The sequence below is a fragment of the Dromiciops gliroides genome, chromosome 3 (assembly GCF_019393635.1).
Source record: "Dromiciops gliroides isolate mDroGli1 chromosome 3, mDroGli1.pri, whole genome shotgun sequence".
NCBI classification, from domain to species: domain Eukaryota; kingdom Metazoa; phylum Chordata; class Mammalia; order Microbiotheria; family Microbiotheriidae; genus Dromiciops; species Dromiciops gliroides.
Window position 1 is genome coordinate 504,428,934 of NC_057863.1, and position 23,667 is coordinate 504,452,600.

The 23,667-nt window shown below is 37.2% G+C and overlaps 1 pseudogene; it reads left to right on the forward strand.

The window, feature by feature from the left end:
* Positions 1-18,177: 18,177 nt before the first annotated feature.
* On the forward strand, positions 18,178-23,241 carry LOC122747837 (annotated as a pseudogene).
* Positions 23,242-23,667: the final 426 nt, after the last annotated feature.

Consider the following 23,667-nt stretch of genomic DNA (forward strand, 5'->3'; position numbering starts at 1 on the left):
TCATTGTACTGCTGAGAACAATCAAGTCATTCACAGTTCTTCATCAAACAATATTGTTGTCACTGCATTTTCCTGATTCTCTTCACTTCACTATACCGGTTGACTAATTTATTGAGAATGAGGAATCTTTGGTAAGGTCCATCAGTGAAATGGTTACTGAGTGAATGCACAGAGAAGAGTTTAGAGGGAACTTATTTTGGCTTTTCCCCTTCTCCCTGGACCAAATGGGTGTAGCCACGATCCAGAATGGTGCAAACCAAAAGGTTCTGTTATATATTTGCACCATTCAGTATTCCAGTTTTTACCCCAACCCAAGTGCCCTTTGATTGCTGTATTGTTGTGTTTCATTGACTCTCCTGGGAACTGGCCAAGGGATAAGATGGACTAGTTGTTCTTACTGGTACTATCTCTGCTCTGTCTTTTGGATAGTGAGTCCTAGAATGGAATGTTGGTGATCAGCACATGATTTGTTTTGTTCATTGCCAGGCACTCTGTGCACCTGAGTTTTCTGTACTAGATTTAATCACATCAGTATTCCTACAGAGGACTGAATTCAACAATAAGTGGGGAAAAGACAGGAATGAAAGATTAGGAGAAAATGCAACACATTTGTGTTTCCTCCAAGATGAGGAGCCAGGACTCATTCCTCTGTTGAGATTTGTAGCAAAAAACATTGTATGCAGTGTCTGCAAATATATAAAATCAATCTCTGTTTAAAGCATGTGTTCTGTAGAAAAAAATAATTTTGCATTCTATGTGATCTCTTGTTTGCTGTTAATGTGTTTGTCCTTTGTTCTTGAAAAGGACTATGACATCAGGTTGATGTCATGACTTGCAGTGAATTGGATTTAAGTGAGGGAGGGCTGTGCAAGGTCACCAATCTCACTCTCTCCTCCAGAGCCATCTGGGTCCAGTGGCAAGATATATATCAAGACAACTAGAGATGGCCCCAAATGTATGAAGCAATTGGGGTTAAGTGATTTGCCCAGAGTCACACAGTTAGTGTCTGAGGTGATATTCAAACTTGGGTCCTCTCAACTTCAGGGCCAGCTCTACATCCACTGCACCACCTAGATGCCCCTATGTACCTTGTTCTATAATAAGGGTAAGGGTGCCAGGGCACTGGCTTCTACAGCACTTAAAGTCACTAGCTCAGACTAGTGGTTGTGGTTCTACATGCCTGAGTTTTTTAGAATTCTTGCCTTGTTTAGGGTGAGCAAAGGATTAATAGCTTAATTGTAAATTACACCTTGGTTTTCCTCACAACATTGTGAGGTAAGTAATAAAGCATCATTTCCATTATTTTTGTTATTGTTGTTCAGTCTTTTCAGTTGTGTCTGACTCTTTGTGACCCCACTGAAGGATTTCTTAGCAAAAATACTGAAGTGATTTGCCATTTCCTTCTCCAGCTCAGTTTACAGATGAGGAAACTGAGGCAAAGAGTTAAGTGACTTGCCCAGAGTCACACATCTAGTAAGTGTATGATGCCAGATTTGAGCTCAGGTCTTTCTGACTTCAGGCCTGGCACTCTATCTACTGTGCTATCTAGTTGTCCCAACAACATTATACAGTTGAGAAAACTGAGGAGTGGAGGGATTAAGTGACTTGTCCAAGGTTATGTAACTAGCATGTAACATGAAGGAGGATTTGGGTACATGTATATTAACTCTAGGTCTGCTGCTACTTATAAACATTCTTTTTTTTTTTTTTTTTTTTTGCAGGGCAGTGAGGGTTAAGTGACTTGCCAGGGTCACATGGCTAGTACGTATCAAGTGTCTGAGGTCAGATTTGAACTCAGGTCCTCCTGAATCCAGGTCCAGTGCTTTATCTACTGCGCCACCTAGCTGCCCCTAAACATTCATTTTTATAAGATTTTGAGTTCCAATTTTTTCTCCCTTACTCTCTTCCCTCACACCTCCCTAAGACAGTAAGCAATCTGATATAGGTTATATATGTACAATCACATTAAACATATTTCCATATTAGTCATGTTGTGGATGAAGAATAAGAACAAAAGGGAAAAACCGCAAGAAAGAAAACAGAAAAAGTCTGCTGTTAGTTAGCTGCACCAGACCCCGAGGAGCCCTGGGTAGCATTTCTTCTTAGCTCAAATAGGATGAAATGAAGATAGGAAAGGTGATCCTAAGGATTGTTTGGGAGGATGTGGAGTGCTCCTTTTATCTGAAAATTTGAAACATGAGAGGTTAAGTGCTGAGTCTGACTTCCTCTTCCCAGGATACTTTCCTAGGACAGCCTCTCCAAAGCTGATCATTGCTCTCTCCTCAGAGTGGCAACTTTGCTGGGACTGTTTTAATAAATGTAAAAACTCTCATGTCAATATCATCGACTGGATGTTTTGCTATAGTGAAGACAACTGGAACAATAGAATATGATTGATAGAAGGGGGATAGAAAGGGGGATGGCACCAGCTCCCATCATCTGTAATAATAGGTTTGCTTCTCCACCCTCTTGGTCTCTTTAACCCTTCACCCTAGAGGCCTTTCTGGCTACTCCTATTTCTGCTCTACCTTAAGTTCATGACTTTCCCTATGATGGATGTGGAGAACGGGTAGATTCAGAGAATGGGTTAAATTGAAGAACATTGGTTCCTCAAAGAAAACTTGACAATTTTAAGTTTTTGTACCTTATCTTATTATTCCTTTCCCTTTTAATTTCCCAGCAAAGCTTTCTTTGAGCCTACCATTTTTAATATTAATTGCCTCCAGATGGGTAGAAGCTAAGATAGCAGAATAGAGGAAGCACTATAGTCAAGATCTCCTAACATTCTCAAAACAACTCTAAAATAATGCCTCAGATTGGTTTCTGAAATAACAAAGCCAACGAAAGGTTAGAGTGAGGCATTTCCCCATCCTAACACAACTTAGGAGGTCAGAAGGAGAGGTATGTGACACTATGGGGAGGACTGGCCTGGAGTGCACATAGTGGCAACACCAGCTGTGAGACTTGGCAGTGGTGACAGTAGAGACCACAAGGGACCTTTGTGATAGCACTAGGCACAAGACAAGACATAGTTTGGCAATTCCATTGTCCATGCCCACTTTCAGTTCACAGTCCCATGGTGGAGAGCAGCACTTTTGTCAAAAGGGAACAGGGGAACTGAGGAGCAATAGTGCTTGTGGCTGAAAGGGATAAGGGACCTTTCCTGAATAAGGACCCAAGTGAAGACCAGGAGTGTAGTGAACATACCTTTCTCCTGATCACACCACCCTGGAAGCATCAAAAACTTAAAAATACCCAGAACTAATTGTAAAAACAGAAGCAAGAAAAAAGCTTGCATTTCAGGATAGTGCCTGTCCAACACCTGGTGAGTAGAACCTAACTTTAACATAGAGTTAAAAGTTGAGAAATAAGCTAGAAAAATGAGGAAACAACAATAACTAAAAAGATCCTGACCAGAATGAGCTACTAAGATGGCAGGGAAGATCAAGATCCAAAAAGAAAACACAATGTGAAGACAGCTGCCAGCAAAGCCTGAAAGAAAAATTCAAATTGGACAAAAGCCCAGCAAAGATTCTTGGAAGAACTAAAGAAAGTACAAAAATTATTTTAAAAATCAGAGAAGAGTGGTAGAGGAAAAATTGGGGGAAATGGAAGCAATATGAGAAAATTATGAAAAGTCAATGAGTAGGGGCAGCTAAAGCACCAGCCCTGGATTCAGGAGGACCTGAGTTCAAATCTGGTCTCAAACACTTGACACTTAACTAGTGTGTCTCTGGGCAAGTTACTTAACCCTCATTGCCCTGCAAAACAACAACAACAACAACAAAAACCCCCAAAACCAGAAAAAGGTCAATGAACAACTTGGTAAAAAGAGGTACATAAAAAACTCACTGAAGTAAATAACAACTTTGAAAAAAGTTGAAAAAAAGAAAGTAATTCCTTAAAAATTAGAATTGGGCAATTGGAAACTAATGACTCCATGAGACATCAAGAAATAATCAAACATAATCAAAAGATTGAAAAAAAGAGAAGAAAATGTGAACTATCTCATTGGAAAAACAACTGACCTGGAAAATTGATGGAGAAACAATTTATGAATTATTGAACTACCTGAAAGTCATGATTAAAAAATTGCCTAGGCATCATATTTCAGGAAAGTATAAAATATAAAGAAAAAATGCTCCAATATCTTAGAACCATAGGGTAAAATAGAAATTGAAAGATTCCAACAATCAACTCCTGAAAGAGATCCCAAAATGAATACTCCCAGGAATATTATAGCCAGATTTCAGACATTCCAGGTCAAAGAGAAAATGCTTCAAGCAACCAGAAAGAAACCATTCAAATAAGATAGAGCTGCAGTCAGGATCATACAAGAGTTAGCAGGTAAGATATTAAAGGGTCAGAGTGTTTAGAACATGATATTCCAAAAAAACCCAAAGACACTAGGATAACAAGCAATTATCTACCCAGAAAAACTGAGTATAAATGCTTCAAGGAAAAGTGGATATTTAATGAAATACATGACTTTTAAGTATTCCTGATGAAAAGACCAAAGCTGAATAGAAAATATGACTTTCAAATTCAAGACTCAAAACAAGCATAAAAAGTTAAAGATGAAAGGGAAATAATAAGGGATGCAATAAGGTTAAATTGTTTATATTCTGTAAGGTAAGATGATAGATGTAACTTCCAAGAACTTTATCATTATTATGGAAGTTAAAAGTATACATCCATAAAGAGCATGGGGGTGAGTTGATTATGTTAGAATGATCTAAAAAAAAATAGATGCTCTAGAAAGAAGGATGCACTGGGAGAAGGGGGAAGGGAAAATAATGGGGAACATTAACTCAAATAAAAGTGGAGCTCAAGGAAGAACTTTTACAGTGGAGGGGAAAGGGGGCATGGGGTGGAGAGTCAGCAATGCTTGAACCACATTCTCATTTGAACTTGTTAAAAGAGGGAAAAATACACACACACAGCTAAGTATAGAACTAGATTTTTCCCAACAGAGAAATAGGTGGGGAAGTGGATAAGAGAAAGGGATGGGTGATAAAAGTGGGGGACAGATTGAGGAAGGCAGTGGTCAAAAGCAAAACAGACTTATGAGGAGGGACAGCATGAAAAAGAAACAATGAAGGATAAACAGAATAAAATAGGACAGAGGAAAATCCACAGAAATCATAACTGTGAATGGGATGAAGTCAGCCGTAAATGAAAATGGATAGAATAGATTACAAACCAGTTTGTTGTTTACAAGAAACATGCTTGAAATAGGGTGATACATATAGTTAAAATAAGGGGCTGGAGCAGAATCAGTTATGCTTCAGCTGAAATAAAAAAGACAGGGGTAGCAATTATGATTCCAGAAAAAGTAAATGCAAAAATCGACCACCAAGATAAGGTCAAAATGGGTACATGATTTAGACGTAAAGGGTGATGGCATAGGTAAATTAGGGGAGCATAGAAAAAATTTACCTATCAGATCTATGGATACAGGAAGAATTTGTGACCAAACAAGAGATAAAGAGGATCACAAGTTAAATGGATGATTTTGATTCCATGAAATTTAAAAGGCTTTGCATATACAAATCCCATGCAGCCAAAATTAGAAGGAAAGCAGGAAACTGGGATGGGGGTGGGAGGGATATTTTACAGACAGTTTCTCTGTTAAGGGTATCATTTCTCAAATATAAATGGAACTGCACCAAATATATAAATGTGACAACCATTCCCCAATTCATCATTGGTCAAAAGGATATGAACAGGCAATTTTCAAAAGAAGAGATCAAAATATCAATAGTCACATGAGAAAATGCTCTAACTCACTACTGATTAGGGAATGCAAATTAAAACAACTTTCAGGTACCACCTCACACCTCTCAGATTGGCTAACATGACTGGAAAGGAACATGATAAATGCTGGAGAAGATAAAGGAAAACAGGCGCACTAATGCACTGTTGGTAAATTGTGAACTGGTCCAACCAATCTGGAGAATTTGGAACTATGCCCAAAGGACTGGAAAAAACTGTGCATACCCTTTGATCTAGCAATACCAATACTTAGGTCTGCATCCCAAAGAGATTTTTTAAAAAGTGGAGGGAGGACCTATATGTACAAAAATATTTATAGCAGCTCTTTTTTATGGTGGCAAAGAATTAGAAATAGAGGGGATACCCATCAACTGGGGAATGACTAATGAAATTGTGGTATATTATTGTGGTGGAACACTATTTTTCTCTAAGAAATGATGAAGGGGAGGGTTTTAGAAAAACCTGGGAAGACTTATAAGAACCAATGCAAAGTTAAAAGAACAGAACCAAGAAAACATTGTACACAGTAACAGCAACATTATAACCATTAGCTACTTAGCTACTCTGATCAGTACAATGATTTAAAACAATTTCAAAGGATTCATGATAAAAAATACTACCCACAAAAAAGAATGCCACCCACCTCAAAAGAAAGAATAAACTGAGTGCAGTTTAAAGCATACTTTCTTCATTTTATTTTTCTTACTTTTTATTTTTTTGCAACATGACTAATATGGAAAAAAAGTTTTGCATGACTTTAGATGTATAATTAATATATTATTTGCCTTCTCAATGGGTTGTGGAGGGTATAGAGGGAGAGACAGAATTTGAACCTCAAAAATGAATATTAGAAATAAATAAAAGATTGAAGTCACATAAAAACTTGAATAAAGGCTTAAATAAAATGCTCATCAGACTTTCGGATGATACAAAACCAGGAGGGATAGCTAATTGACAGGACAGGAGTCAGAACACAAAAATATCTTGATGGTCTAGTGCATTGGTTTCAATCTAATAAAATATAGATGCATTTATAATAACAATAATTATTATTCCATAAAGAAAGCTAATATATATGGTCATATACTTGGATTAAAAAATCAACTTCAGAAGTACAGGAAGGGGAAGGCATGGTTACAAAGCAGTTGTTTTGGAAAAGACAGTTTTAGTGTATTGCAAGCTCATTGTGAGTCAGTAGCATTACCTTACAAAAAGCTAAAGTTACCTCAAGCTGCATTATGAGATGAATATCTTCCAGTACTAAGAAGGTCATAATTCCTCTTTAGCCTGCTGTGGTAAGACCAGATATGGAATATTATGTTCTGTTCTGAGCAACACAGTTTGTGTACCAAGGAGCCACATTCGGAACTACACAGACTATGCAGCAATTAATTATAAAGGAAGGAGGTAAAAGCTTGGAATAAGATATATTACTACTAATGCTAGCTAACATTTATATAGTGTTTACTATATGGCAGGCACTGTATTAAGTGCTTTGCTATTGTAATGATTGGAATGACGCCACCTGCTGGATACTTACTGTAGAAGAGTTCTGCCCATGAAGCGAAGGTCTTTGAGGGCAAGACCAGGAGTCTTTTCTTTGGCGGGGAGGAAGTGACGCAGACTAGTGGGAGGAGGAAGGAAGAGACTGGCGCTCGGTCTGGCTCTCTTTCCTCTGGACTCTGGTGGAGAGCGGAGCTAGAAATGTGCTCTCCCTTTAATAGATAGGAATCTAGGCCTTTTTCTCTCTCTTTACCAAATTCTTATTCTCCTTAATAAATGCTTAAAAGTCTAACTCTTGCTAAAGCTTATAATTTATTGGCGACCACTCATTAGATATTTTAGACAGACTAGCTAGAATTTTAGCCCTTAACAGATGGCTGACCACGAAGAGGAAAGCTAACCCTCAGTCTTCTTCTGATCTGCTGGTTGGGTAAGAAATTTCCCCTCCCTCTCCCTTTAACTGCTAAGTACTGGTGTACTGGCTGTGTTTTTCCTTTGAATTTTTTCGAATGGACCTTTTAAACTCCCTAATTATCCTATTTTTGATTTTGGTCTGTTTAACCAGACAAATGGGAGATAAGATCATGTTAATGCTTTGTTTTTGTGGATTTTCTATTTTTCTTTTTATTTTTGTTAAAAGAGCCAGCAACTTACTCACACAAGGAAATATCTCTCCCTCTCCCAACCATGCTTTTTCAGAGAAACCTGAAGAGATTCCCGCAGCTTTTCCCAGTTCTAACACTAATTGTTGCTCTAATTTTGCATGCCTGGAAGCAATGACCCACCCTCTAGAAGCTTTTAATCCCCTAGCACCTGGAGGCAAAGTGGGGGAAGAGGAATCCAGGCCTGAGTTCAAAATCAAGTCTGATTCAAATTGCTCTGGTCCCTCCCCTCCTCTCCAGACCCCACCCTCTACTCCTCCTATGGCCAAGCCCATTGCTTCCCCTGCCTGGGAAGTCCAGAGATCTGATGCGCATGCTCAACTTTTTCTACCTGCATTTGCAGCTTCAGGCTCAGCCCTTCCCCGGCCTGGCTGTGCTTTTGAGACAATCTTAGAAAACTCTTTAAATTCCAGATATGCTCGTTTTGTTCATAATTTTGCTAACCTGCTTTTGTCTTTAATTAGTAATCTTATAAAGCATTTGTATGGTGAAAAGACTGACAGACAATATAGAGGGGTTAAAGAAGAAAAACTTAAGCTGAATAAGAATGACAATCAACATAGTTCAAGACTCTGCCTCTTTTGCCATGGAAGGGTATATATTTTACAGAAATGTAGAAGTAAGCAGCAAGGTATTGATATGAGTATTGGGGATTTTAGATACCGGAATCAAAAGTGTTCTGAATTCACTCAGAGTATTAATATCAGTTCAGAGGTTACATAGGATTTCTATGCTATTACATATACATTTTGAAATTAATGGTATGGGTTTATTTTCATAGAGATTTTCATGCTTTTGAGATTGTGTTTTATATTTAGTTTTTAAAACAAGGAGAATATTTGTAAAAGCTTTTTATAGTCATGTGATCAAGTTTATATTTTATAATACTCTTATTAATATTAAGTTCACATTCATTTAGACTTCCTTAGTTTGAATTTCATTGTCTTTTATTGTTCCATGTGTATTTTCTTCTATTCATTTGTCTATCTAATTTTGAAACATTGCAAGATGGTTTTGATTTTATTATACAATGTTAATTCTAGGAGTATTGTGCTCCCATATTCTGAGTTGTTTGTTTTTGTTATTTTTTCTCAACTGATTATTTGATCAAACTCTTTAAAGCATTTCCCTGGCAAATTGGTTGCCATGGCAAGTGTAAATTGATTCTAGAAGTATTATTTTTGATAAGCATATTCCAAAAAAAAAAAAAAAAAGAGGGGAACATTTGTAAAAGTTGTCTTTGAGATTGTGTTGTGCTTTAACTTGTATTTAAATATGTTCAGATTTTTCACAAAAGTAATTGTATACTAAGTAAAAAAAAAGATATTATTTGAAATTGTTGCATAACTATATATTGTGTTCTGAGTCAAGATGTATTCACATTTTTTGCAATCATTTATTATCCTCAATTTTTAAATCCATATGAGACTTGGATTATGGGAACTTATCATTTAAGACACTAATTACCTTTATTCTGAGTTATCAGATGCCAGTTGGCCAAGATGCCATCCAATCACAAGAGGAATACATGCAAGAGCAGACACTGAACTGTCACATGAGGGGAGACATGCATGAAGTCAAGGTATGGCCGAGGGAACGGCTTTTGACAAATGTTGAGGTTGGATTCTCTTGGTTTAATATTTTATTTTATTTTTCCCCACAATATTGTACAGATGGCTGGAAGTATTGATCCCACCCATCTCACTTCTACACCTGGCTTCTATGCTCCCTCCTATATGCCTGATGCCATGGACATCTCAATCCCATGCATCTGATTAAGTCTGACTCAGTTTCCTCTAATATGTTCGGTGGCATGGACATATATTCCATCCACCTATTTTAAGCCTGGCATACTGCATGGGCAGTACATATTGCTCAAATGTGGGAATGCTCATATCCCATCATTTCTCTGTTCTTTTTTGGTAACCCCCATAATTATCTCAGGTGTCATGATAAATAACAGTGTTGAATTTGGCCTTGACATCTGTTACTAATTATATTAGATTTTAAAATTTCTCATAATGGCATGAGGATAATTAGGCAGATGATGCAAAAAGTGATGAAACAAAGATAAAAATTATTTTTAATAATTAATATCGCAGCAATTGTCTTCTCAATTACCCTCCATAAGGGGGGACTATAGTAAGATTATAATTTTAAAGAATGTTTCAATTTTTGTTTTATTATATGTTTCATGTGTAACAACTAAGATTCTGTATTCCCTTAGACATGTTTTTGAGAACTTTCATTGTTTGATTTGATTATTGACAAAGCTGTTTTAAAGTTGTGTTAAGCTCAATTTTGTAGGAAATTTTCCTGGCTGATTACCAGCATCCACACATCAACCCCTGAAAAGACTTCCATTCCACGACTACACCTAGAGGACATCTGAGAAAAGACTTTCAGAGACTTTAAATGAACAGTTTTGATTTGTTGTTTTTGTTGTTTTTTCTCTTTCTGTTATAATATACACCATCTGTAACATGTATTCTCTGCAGAGGCCCTCCCTTTGCAAGACTAATGTCAAAGCGTCGGTTCATGAGGACAAAAAAAAAAAAATCGCCCCTCTGGACAAAACTTTCCTCTCTTCCTTTTCTATATTGTTGTTCACATATTATTAGTTAGCAATAGTTATTATATTGTTTTTACTGTTCCGTCAAGGAAACATTTTGTTTCTTGAGGAACAACAGGGGGGACTGTAATGATTGGAATGACGCCACCTGCTGGATACTTACTGTAGAAGAGTTCTGCCCATGAAGCGAAGGTCTTTGAGGGCAAGACCAGGAGTCTTTTCTTTGGCGGGGAGGAAGTGACGCAGACTAGTGGGAGGAGGAAGGAAGAGACTGGCGCTCGGTCTGGCTCTCTTTCCTCTGGACTCTGGTGGAGAGCGGAGCTAGAAATGTGCTCTCCCTTTAATAGATAGGAATCTAGGCCTTTTTCTCTCTCTTTACCAAATTCTTATTCTCCTTAATAAATGCTTAAAAGTCTAACTCTTGCTAAAGCTTATAATTTATTGGCGACCACTCATTAGATATTTTAGACAGACTAGCTAGAATTTTAGCCCTTAACACTATTATTGTATCATTTGAGCCTCACAACATTCCTATGAGATAGATGCTATTGTTATCCTCATTTTACCAATGGGGAAACTGAGGCTGAGTGAGGTTAAGTGACTTCCCCAGCTACTAAGTATCTGAGGCTGAATGTGAACTTGAGTTTTCCTGATTCCAGAACAAACAATCTATCCACCATGCCACCTAGATTCCTCAACCAATTAGACACAAAATTGGTGCCCATCAATTAAGAAATGGATGAAAAAATTATTATACATTATATAATACAATATTATTTCACGATAAGAAATTATGGACAGTGCATTCAAAGAAACAGGAGAACAAACTCTATGAACTAAAGAGAGTTGAAGGAAAAGTAGGGAAACAATTTATCAATGACTACACTAATGTAAAGTAAATGAACTTGGAAAAAGTTAAGAACTCTGATCAAAAAGATGACTAATTATAACTTCATTTTCAAAGTCCTTTTTGAGCCCTTCTATGGCCTGAGACCAATTAATATTTTTCTTGGAAGCTTCGGATATAATAGCTTTTACTTTGTTATCTTCTTCTCAGGGGGTATTTTGATCTTCCTTGTCATCATAAAAACTGTCTATGGTCAACATTTTTTCCTGTTTGCTCATTTCACAGCTTATTTCTTGACTTTTAATTCTTTGTTAAAATGAGGCACTGCTTCCAGGGTGGAGGGTACATAGTCCCAAACTTCAGTGGGTTTGTGCAGCTGTTTTCAGAGATACTTCTAGAATGTGTAAGTTTTTAGTTCTTCCAAGATGGTATGATTTAAGGAGAGGTATGTTTACTACTCTCCTGGCCTATTCTCTGGTCTGTAAGCAACCACAAGCCTGCTTTTCTGCCCTGGAATTATGAACAGAATCCCACTCCACTGTGGCTCTAAGCTTTTGTGTGCTTGTGCTCCTCCCCCACCTTACCACCACCCAAGACTGTAACCTGGAACTGAGTATGGGTAAAACAACAGAGTCCTGCCTGAGTGCTAGCAAAGAGATCCCTGTAATCTCCTTCTGGCCAATTGTTCAACTCCCTTACCTTCTGTGGACTGAGTTCCATAAGCAGTTGCTGCCCCTGCTGATTCAGAGGTTCCCAAGGCCTCCTCCTGGTTTGCTGTGGCTGGGGTTTGGGTCTGCAACAGATCTTTCCTGCTAACCTTCTAATTTCTCTTTGGCTGGAAAATTATTTCACCCTGTCTTTTTGTGGGTTCTGCTGCTCCAGAATTTGTCTTATGGCATTATTTGAAGGTATTTGGAGGGGTCTTGGGGAGAGCTCAGGGACGTCACTGCCTTTCCTCAGCCATCTTTGGCTCTGCCTAATTATAACTTCAAAAGACTGCTGCTGAAGCATATTTACTGCTTCTTGGCAGAGAGGTCATAAACTAAAGCTACAGAATGAAATATACATTGTCAGAAGTAGCCAAGGTGTTAATTGATTTTGCTTGACTATACTTATTTCTTTCAAGGAAGGGTTTCAATAAATGAGGCATTGGTGAGAAGTTGCTTAATGGGTAGTGATAGTAATACCAAAAAAAAAAAAAAAAGACAAGAAGGAAAAATGCTAATCAAACATTAAAATAAATTCACTGAAGAGGGCAAAAGGAAGCAAAGAAGGGGACAAGCAGAAACATTTTGTTGCCTTTGTGTTACATTTAATATACCTTTCTTTTACAAAAACAAACTACATAATAGAATTTCACAATTTTATGTGCAAACCTCTTTTCTACTCTGTATAATGAAATGTTAATTTGTTGGTGCATTGTTCCTAGAACAATAAGTTTAAATTTGAAAAGAAAAAATACACAGCCTCTGACACAAAATAAAGAGTGAAAAATAATTAAAAATATAACTAATATTTATGGTTAGGCACCCATAGTACAACGAAAATGTTTATACTTCAACAATACACTGGGTCCCAAAATAGTCAATATCATCTCCTTTCCATCTCTAGTGAGTCCTACCTTTTCTTCAGAGACTTATACAGTCCTCCAGTCATATATTACTAAACTAAGGGCTTGGATTCTTCCTAAAAAGAAAACAAACTGAAGGTAAAACATCATCTTTTCACCTTCCAGTGAGCCCCTCAAGTCCCCTGGCAGCCCATATTATGTTTCATATTTATAATCTGCCCTATCTGAGGATTTGGGCTCTCACAAAAAGGAATTTTGCAAGAGAGGCACCCTTCCTCTCTCATTGGACCTGCACCATTTAAATGACTTCAGATAGTCAAGGAGGTGTAGACTAGCAGATTCCACATTGTGGCTCATTCCTTTGGTGTCCCCCAAACTCTCAGGATACACACTTTCAGGAATTCTCCTTTCTGACCTAGAAATATTGCCCAGGAAATACCCTTTTTCTCACTATAAGGCTAGGTTTAGGGGTTTTTGCTCCTGTTCCAGAAGGCTATGGTTAATGAATGTTTACCACTCCACCACTGCCTCCTATAAATTCATGTGTTCCCTTCTCTCCTGGGCCTACATGGTTCTTTTTTTTATGGCTAACATCTTTGGGACCAAGTGGTTCTGTGACCACCTCATCATAACTGGATCCCCAAACTCAAGATACAAAAGTTCTATTCATGCCAGCACTGCCCCGAAGTTATAGCCAACTCTTAGATTAAGAGACTTTGCCGGGGGCAGCTAGATGGCGCAGTGGATAGAGCACTGGCCTTGGATTCAGGAGTACCTGAGTTCAAATCTGGCCTCAGACACTTAACACTTACTAGCTGTGTGACCCTGGGCAAGTCACTTAACCCCCATTGCCTTACTAAAAAAAAAAAAAAAAGAGAGACTTTGCCACTCCATGACTGACTTCTCTGGGGTTAAGGTATAAGGAAGGAGTTTCTCCCTAGGAGCTATGTCAATATAAAGCTTTCTTGGTTTAGCTTATACCAATGATCATACAATGATAGATTATAAAATGGTTAGCGTGATGGACCTGGATTGAGTAAAACTCATCTACTAGATTTCAAATCTGGCCTCAGCTACTAGCTGTGTGATCCTGAGACAGTCATTTAACCCTTTTGCCTCAGTTTCCTCTTCTGTAAAATGAACTGAAGGAGGAAATTTCTGCATATGGGTAATTTTCCTCTTTCTTTGATCTATTTGGTATATAAATGCCTAGAGGTATTATGGTTAGTTCAAAAGTTATCAACATGTAGTGACTTTTGGACATAATTAAAAATTCCCTTCCAGCAAAATTAAATCTATTCATCTATTCACATCTCCACCAATAATGCATTAGTATGTCTACTTTCCTGAAGTTCCTAAAAATATCTGTCATTTTCTCTTTCATCATTGGATATTAGGACTTAACTTCATAGCTATTTTAATTTAAATTCATGTATTAGTAATTTAGAGCATTTTTTCATAGAGTTACCAATAACTTGTAGTTCTTCCTTTTAAAAAAATCTGTTTATATCCTTTGATCATTTGCTTGTTAGGGAATTATTTATTTGGAAATAATAGCTCAGTCTTATAAATTTGAATCAGTTCCTTATATATTTTGGATATAAGACCTTGTCAGAGAAACTGCCTGCAAAGATATTTTCCCATATTTACTTGTTTTCCTTTTAATTTTTACTACATTGTATTTGTTAGAAATGGGAAAAAATTCTTTTTTTCTCCAATAATTAATGGTCTTTATCTCCTGTTGTGGTAAATTCCAAGTTGCCAGAATTCTGGAAAGGGCTAGGGCTACCTGGGTGCTACTGGGGACTTTCTGCTTTGACCACAGCTCAGGCTGTCCTATTATTGAGGCTCTTTGTCTTCTGCTATGGACTCTGGTCAGCTCCAGTACTGAGTACTTCTGAGAACCTTTCTATCCCTTTCTTTTGCTGTAGAGCTCCAAGGCCAACCTCAATTTGGGCTCAGTTTAGAGCCTTTCTCTTGCTATCAATTATTTTTCTCCCTTAGTGAACTCTTGCCATAGGTCTCCAGAGCCACTCTTGCTATGCCCTTTCTCTTGCCTCTTCACTCTAGGGCTATCCTTATGTATTGGCCTCCACCTGGAAACTTACTCCCCATTTCCCCACCTGTCTCTTGTTGCAGGATCTGAAGCCATCCCCTCCACAGGATGAGATTATCTCTTCAGTTGCTCTGGGGCAACATTGGGTCTCACCTTTCTGCTAGTCTTTCTGCTCTATTTTGGGTTTCCATAGAATGACAGCAGCCCTTCTGTATAACACTGGACTCAGTGGAGGATTCTATAGATGATTCTCCTTATTACTTTTTTGACCAGTCATTTTTAGACTTTTTCTCCCAATTTATTGCTTTCCTTCTAGTTTTGGCTTCACTGGTTTTGTTTGTGCAAAACCTTTTTAATTTAACATAATCAAAATTATTCATTTATATCTTGTAATGTTCTCAATCTCTTGTTTGGTTGTAAACTCTTCCCTTATCCATAGATCTGACAAGTAAACTTTTTTATGCTCCCCTAATTTATTTATGATATTACCCTTTATATCTAAAGCACATACTCATTTTGACCTTATCCTGGTATATGATATGGAACTTGTATATAGGTGATCTATGCCTAGTTTCTCCCAAACTGTTTTTCAATTTTTCCAGCAATTTTTGTCAAATGGTGAGTTCTCCCCAAAGCTTACTTCCTTGGGTTTATCAAACAGTGTGGTCATTTGCTATCATGTATTGTGTACCTAATCTATTCCAATGATCCACCACTCTATTTTTTATCCAGTACCAAGTTGTTTGTAATAGACTTTGAAGTCTGTGCCTTACTTCATATGTTTTTCATTGATTCCCTTGATATTCTTGAATTTCTGTTCTTTCAAATGCATTCTGTTATTTTTCCCCAACTTTGTAAAATAATTCTTTGATAGTTTGATTACTATGTTATTGAATAATCAAATTAATTTATGTAGAATTTTCATTTTTATTGTATTTATTAGCCTACCAATGAACAATTAATATTTCTTCAATTGTTTAGATCTTTATTTGTCTGAAAAATGTTTTGTAACTGTGTTCATATAATCCTTGGCTTTGTCTTGGAAGGTAGACATCCAAGTTATTTTAAATGAAATTTCTCTTTCTATCTCTTCCTGCTGTTTTTTTTTTTGGGGGGGGGGATATAAAGAAATGCTGACGATTTCTGTAGGTTGATTTTGTATCCGGAAACATTGCTAATGTTGTTAATTGTTTTGAATAGTGTTTTAGTTGATTCTCTAGGATTTTCTAAGTATACCATAATATCATCTGCAAAGAGTAACAGTTTTGTTTCCTCATTGCTTATTCAAATTCCTTCAATTTCTTTTTCTTCTCTTATTGTTATAGCTAGCATTTCCTTGTTATTGTTTGTCCTTCAGTCTTCAAAAGAACCATGACATCAGGGTGATATCATGAATGGAATGGAATTGGATTTAAGTGAGGGAGGGCTGTGCAAAGTCACCAACCTCAATCTCTGCTCCAGAGCCATCTGGGTCCAGCAGCAAGATATTCATCAGGACAACTGGCAATGGTCCCGGATGTTTAATGCAATTGGGGTTAAATGACTTGCCCAAGGTCACACAGGTAATGGTGAGATTTGAACTCAGGTTCTCCCAACTTTAGGGCCAGTGCTCTATCCACTGCACCACCCAGCAGCCCATCTAGTATTTCCAGTACAATATTGAATAATAGATGTGATCATGGGTATCGTTGCTTCATCCTTGATCTAACTGGAAAGTTGTCAATCTTATTCCCACTGCAGATAATGCTGACTCTTGGTTTTAGATAGATACTACTTATTATCATTTTAAGAAAGTCTCCATTTATTCCTATGCCTCCTAGTGTTTTTTTTAATCTTTTTTTTTAATGTATGAGGTATTTTATTTTTTCCATTACATGTAAAGATAGTTCTCAACTTTTGTTTATACATGCTTTACAATTTCATATTTTGCCTCCTAGTGTTTTTAATAAGAATGGGTATTGTATTTTATCAAAATCTTTTTCTGCATCTATTGAGATAAATAGAATGAACACTCAGAGCTCCTGACACAATTACTCCAAAAACCTCCAAACACAGCCATAAGGCAACTCCTGGTGGAGCAGAACTCACGAAAAGACAGGCTGAGATTATTTTCCAGCCAGAGATGGCTTAGAAGTTTTCCAGGAGCAGGCAGCTGTACTGGGCTGTAAGTAGAGTCCAACCCTGTGGGTGCACTGACACAGATTCAGCCCCAGGCAGGCTGCACCAGAGAAATTTACCCTTGAGCTTCCAAATAAGCTGCAGCACCAGTGTCTTCTGGAACTAAACTCATAGTCTGGTGATAAGGCTGACAGCTGGTGTATGTTTGTGTGGGGAGTCTACAGGGCTGTCTGTGGGAACTGAAGGGGAATTCAGTTGTCCTACCCCAGCAGAGAATCAGGAAGAAATTTTGAATGGTGGCAGCTCAGGTGGGGGAGGGGCACAGGCTCGTCGGAGCTAACAACCACAGAGATAAATAAATGATTTTATTATTTTTGTTATTTATGTGGTCAATTATGCTAATAGTAACTTTAGTAATCTAAAGTTTGAGAAACCTGATAATTCAATATTTTGGGACAAAAACTCACTATTTGACAAAAACCTTAGTAATCTAATGTTTGATAAACCCAATGGTCCAATCTTTGGGGACAAGAACTCACTATTTGACAAAAAATTCTAGGAAAACTGTGAAGCAGTTTGACAGAAACTAGGTATAGACCAGCTTCTCACACTCTCTACCAAGATAAGAATTTATTATGAAAAATACTATCTACTTCCTGTGAAAGAACTAATGGAGTCTAAATGGTGATCAAAGGATACTTTTAAAACTTTCTTTATCTTTCTTGTGATGGCAACTTCTGGGCCTTGACCTGCTCAACAGAGGGTAAAAGGCTCAGAGAGAGGGGGCATGGCTCTGGGGTAGGGGCTTCTCTTCACATCCCACACTCTTGTCCCTGGTGCTTGGAGCTTCCAGTCAGGTTCCTCTGATTGAAGATGGCATATATTCTTTATTCATGTATGTTCTTTGGTTAGCTGAACTCAAGTCTACAACAGAAGAAAGAAGAAAATTTGCTTACCATTATAAGATGGAGCATCCCCTTAGAAATTTAATTAACAGCTGGATATAAAAATTCAAGGAAAGTAGCTTCATTCTTGACCATTCTAGATTTGGGAGGCACCAATCAAGTAAAGAGAATGGCTGAAATTGAGAGGGCATTTGAACAGAATTCCTTCAAATCACTGTGTAGTGTGTCTGCCAAGTTGAATATTCCAGACACCACCATGCACAGGATACAAACTGTGAAGCCATTATACTTACAAGGTTACAGCTATTCAGATGCTACAAGAAGATTACTCTGCAAGGTTAGACTTTTGTCAACTGATGAAATAAAACATGTAAAATTCTAATGACCTTCTGGACAAATAGAGCTTTTCTGATGCAGCCAATTTTTGCATAAGTGACATAATTAACCACCACAATTGCCACATTTGGGGTACAGAAAAGCCTCAGGAAGTCTGGCAATATGAGACAGACCAAAAATTAATGTATGGTGTAGCATTGGGAAAACTTGCATTATTGGCTCTTTCTTTTTGGAAGAGTCTACAATCAGTGGTGAATCTTATTTAGCAGTGTTTTAGAATTTTTTTTCATTCTGGAGCTGTGGAAGTTAAATCTATTGTATAACACCATGTTCCAATAGGATGGGCCACTCTCTTATTATGCATTGCCCATGAAACAGTTTTCTGGATGAGGATTTCTCAGATAAGTGGTTTGATAGAGGAAGTTCTCTTGATTACCAGATCTGTCTCCATTAGATTTTTTCTTGTGGGACTATGTCAAAACCATTGTGCATGCCTCAAAACCTGTTCTTTGTTCTTAAGGAGAGGTTGATCTTAAAGAGAGGATTACAAATATAATTCTCCCAGTCATTGAGAAGCAACTGATGAACGTTTTTATAAAATTTGAAAACTGAGTAGAGCAATATATAACAGAAGATGGTGGTCATATTGAATTCTTCTAAGAAACATCAATATTTTAAAATTATAAATAATTTTTCAAAAGATTTTGGATAGGTTTATGGCATGTATATTTCAGAAGCTATTAAGTCTTAAAACAGCAGTAAAATTTCTAGGGCAATCTTCTATAATAGCTCTCCTTTATGATGATTCAGCCTGCACTTATGTCAAAGGATTCATTTAATTTATCTACCTTAATTTCTTCTTATATAAGAGATCTACCTACCTGGGACTAAATAAATAGGCTAGTGTTTTTCTATATAACCTTTAAAATATTTTAAAACCTCCATTGTGTGCTTATATGTTAAATTGGCTTTCCAAAGGGCCAAAATATTCTCCTAAGTTTTGTTTTGGCTGCATCCCACAAACTTTGGTATCTTGTCTCATTGTTGTCATTCTCTTTAATGAAATTATTGATTGTTTCTATGATTTGTTCTTTGACCCACTCATTTTTAGGATTAAATTATTTAGTTTCCAATCATTTTAATTTATACTTCCTTAGGCTTTTGCGAATGTATTTTTTTTGCATTATGGTCAAAGAAGGGTTTATTTAATATTTTTTGCTTTTCTGCATTTGGACGTAAGGTTTTTATGCCCTAATATATGGTCAGTTTTTGTGAAGGTGCCATGTCCAGCTGAGAAAAAGGGCGTACTCCTTTTATTCCCATTCAATTTTTTTCAGTGGTCTGTCATATCTAACTTTTCTAAAATTCTATTCACCTCTTTAACTTCTTTCTTGTTTATGCTTAAATTTATCTCGTTCTGAGAGGGGAACTTTGAGATCCCCCACTAGGATAGTTTTAATGTCAATTTCCTCTTCTAACTCATTTAACTTTTTCTTTTAGAATTTTTATACTATGCCATTTGGTGTATAAATGTTTAAGATTAATATTACTTCATTATCTAGTTTTGCTTTTGTTTTGTATGACATGCTGATTGCTACCCCTGCCTTTTTTTTTTTTTTACTTCAACTGAAGCATAATAGATTCTGCTCCCGACCCTTATTTTATTTTTTTGTTTGTTTGTTTGGGTTTTTTTGCAGAGCAATGAGGGTTAAGTGACTTGCCCAGGGTTACACAGCTAGTGTCAAGAGTCTGAGGCTGGATTTGAACTCAGGTCCTCCTGAATCCAAGGCCAGTGCATTATCCACTGTGCCACCTACCTGCCCCCTCCAGACTCTTATTTTAACTCTGTGTGTCTTTCTATTTCCAGTGTGTTTCTTGTAAGCAACATATTCTTGGATTCTTGTTTCTAATCCATTTCATCTGTTTATATTTTATGGGTGAGTTCACCCCATTCACATTTTCAGTTATGATTACTAATTGTTCATTTTTCTAATATCCTATATTCTTCTGTTTGTACTTTTATCTCTTTTTATTTTGTCCCTCCTTAAAAGTGTTTTGTTTCTAACCGCTGCCTCCCTTTTATTACCTACCTATTTCTCTCATTTCCCTTCCCCTCCTACTTCCTGTTAGGTAACAGATTTCTATACTCAACTGAGTGTGTGTGTGTCTGTGTGTGTGTGTGTGTGTGTGTGTGTGTGTGTGTATTCTTTCCTTTTTGAACCAATTCATATGAGGGTAAGGTTTAAGTGCTGCCTGCCACCCCATTCCCATTTTTCTCTCTATTAAAAAAGGTGTTTATTTGGGTCTCTTTTATATTATTTATTTCCCTCCCATTCTTCTTTTCCCTTCCCCCTTTTCCAGTGGTATCCCTTTTTCTTGCCCATCTGTTTTTCTTGGAGATCATCACAACATAATCAATTCACTCCTGTGCCTTCTACCTATGTAGAGTCTTTTAAACTGCCAAAATGATGATAAAGTTCTTGGGAATTTATGTATCATCTTCCCATATAGAATATAAATAGTTTAATTTTATTGAGACCTTTATGATTTCTCTTTCATGTTTATAGTTTTTTATGCTTCTCTTCAGTCTTGTATTTGAAAGTCAAATTTTCTATTCAACTCTGTTGTTTTTGTCAGGAAAGTTTGAAAGTCCTCTATTGCATTAAATATCAATTTTACCTTGTTTATAGTCCCAGCTCCTTTGCCTTCAGAAATATCAAATTCTAAGCTTTTTACTCCTTTAATATGGTCACTGATAAATCTCATGTGAATCTGACTGTGGCTCCATGTTATTCAAATGTTTTCCCTCTGGTTGTTTGAAGTATTTTCTCTTTGACCTGGGATCTCTGCAATTTGGCTATAATATCCTTAGGAATTTTCATTTTGGTATCTCTTTCAGGACATGATTGGTGGAGTCTTTCAATTTCTATTTTACCCCATGGTTCTAGGATAGGGGCAGTTTTTCCTTATGATTTCTTAAAATATGATGTCTGGCCTCTTTCTTTGATGGTGGCTGTTAAATGGTGTAATAATTCTTCAATTATCTCTCCATCCATTTTCTTCTTTTTTTTCATTTTTAAATTTTATTTCATTCTTTTTTTTTTTTTTTAGTGAGGCAATTGGGGTTAAGTGACTTGCCCAGGGTCACACAGCTAGTAAGTGTTAAGTGTCTGAGGCCGGATTTGAACCCAGGTACTCCTGACTCCAGGGCCGGTGCTCTATCCACTGCGCCACCTAGCCGCCCCTATTTCATTCTTTCTTAATGTCTCATGAAGTCATTAGCTTCTACTTGCCCAATTCTAATTTTTAAGGAATGATTTTCTTCATTGAGTTCTTTTTCCATTTGGCCAATTCCACTTTTTAAAAAGCTATTTTCTTCAGTGAATTTTTGTACCTCTTTTTCCATTTGGCCAATTTTGCTTTTTAAAGAGTTCTTCTGCGCCTTCTCCCTCCCTCCCAGGGAAAGATTCTGCATCCACTAACAGCTGCTGAAGGAGACTTCAGACATCTCCCTTCTATGTCCATCAGTCGCTGGTCAACAGCCTCCTTGCTGAAGCTCATGTTCAGGATACTTCTCTATATGGAAAATTCTTGTCATCATTTCCTCCATGCTGAGGGGTGCCTCCAGAAACCAGGAGCTGCTAGTGAATCTGGAAGAGTGCTATTGGCAGCTGGAAACTTTGCAAATGATGCTTTGTTTTATATTAAGAAATGTGACATTCATGAGCTTGAGGTTGGTCCTCCCACCACAGCAGTTTCTAGAAAGGAGGGACTCAAGTACTATAAAATCATGCAAACTGTACATTGGATGGAATTGAAAGCAAACCAGCTGCATAAGAAAAAGATCATCCATGGTTTCTGCCACTTGCATGATGGCCAGGAAGCTTGTTGTATGGGGCTTGAAGCTGGTATAAATCCTATGGATCATGTAATTACAGTCTATCAAGCTCATAGCTATAACTAGGGTCATGGACTTCCTGTTTGAGAAATTCTGACAGGATGAAGAAAGGGAAGTGCTAAAGAAAAGGGAGGATATAGACACATGTATGCTAAGAATTTCCATGGTGGCAATGATATTGGTGGACTTGGGTACCCCTGGAGCCTGGTATTGTTCTAGCTTGTAAGTATGATGAAAAGGAGGAGATCTATTTTACTTTGAATGGAGATGCTACTGCTAATCAGGGTCAGATATTTGAAGTTTACAATATGCTAGCTTTGTGGAAATTGACTTATATTTTCATTTGTGAGAATAATTGACATGGAATGAGAACTATAGAAAGAGTAGCAGGCAGCACTGACTATTACAAAAAAGGATACTTTATTCCAAAAATAAAGGTAGATGGTATGGATGTTCTGTGTGTTCATGAGGCAACACAATTTGTGGCTACCTACTGTAAATCAGGAAAGTGTCCCATGCTGATGGAACTACAGACAAATCATTATCATGGACACATCATGAGTGACCCTGGTGTCAGTTATCATACTCTACAAGAAATTTAAGAAGTGAGGAGAGGGGGCAGCTAGGTGGCACAGTGGATAGAGCACCGGCCCTGGAATCAGGAGTACCTGAGTTCAAATCCGGCCTCAGACACTTAACACTTACTAGCTGTGTGACCTTGGGCAAGTCACTTAACCCCACTTGCCTCACTTAAAAAAAAAATAAGTGAGGAGAAAGAATAGCCCTATCATGACTCTCAATGATAGAATGATGAACAATAACCTTGCCAGTATTGGAGAATTAAAGGAAATTGGTGTTGAAGGTAGGAAAGAGATTGAGTATGCTGCCCAGTTTGCTACAGTTGATCCAGAGCCACCATTGGAAGAATTAGGCTATCATATCCACTGCAGAGAGCCACCTTCTGAAAATCAGTTTATCAAGTACAAATCTGTTAGCTAAAAGGAAGTATGTGTTGAAACTTATATAAAGTCTTTCATGGAACTTTATCTTGTCAGTTTTAAGAAACTAATTGTTAGGTTTATGGAAAGGATGGAAAGTCCAAAAACAAACATTTTGAATTGTCATTAGAAGATACCAAATATATATGTTATGTTCAAGGATAACTAGTCACAGCCATGCTATATCTATACATTATATGAATTGTTTTATTAAAGGAATGGAATGAGTTAAAAAAAATAAAGAGTTCTTCTCTTCAGTAGATTTTTGTGCCTCTTTTACTATTTGGCCAATTCTGTTTTATAGCATTATTTTCTTGAGTGTTTTTATGCTTCTTTTACCAAGCTGTTAACTGTCTTTTCATAATTCCTTCACATAACTCTCCTTCCACTCTCTTGCCCCCAATTTCCCTTATCTATTTCTTTAACT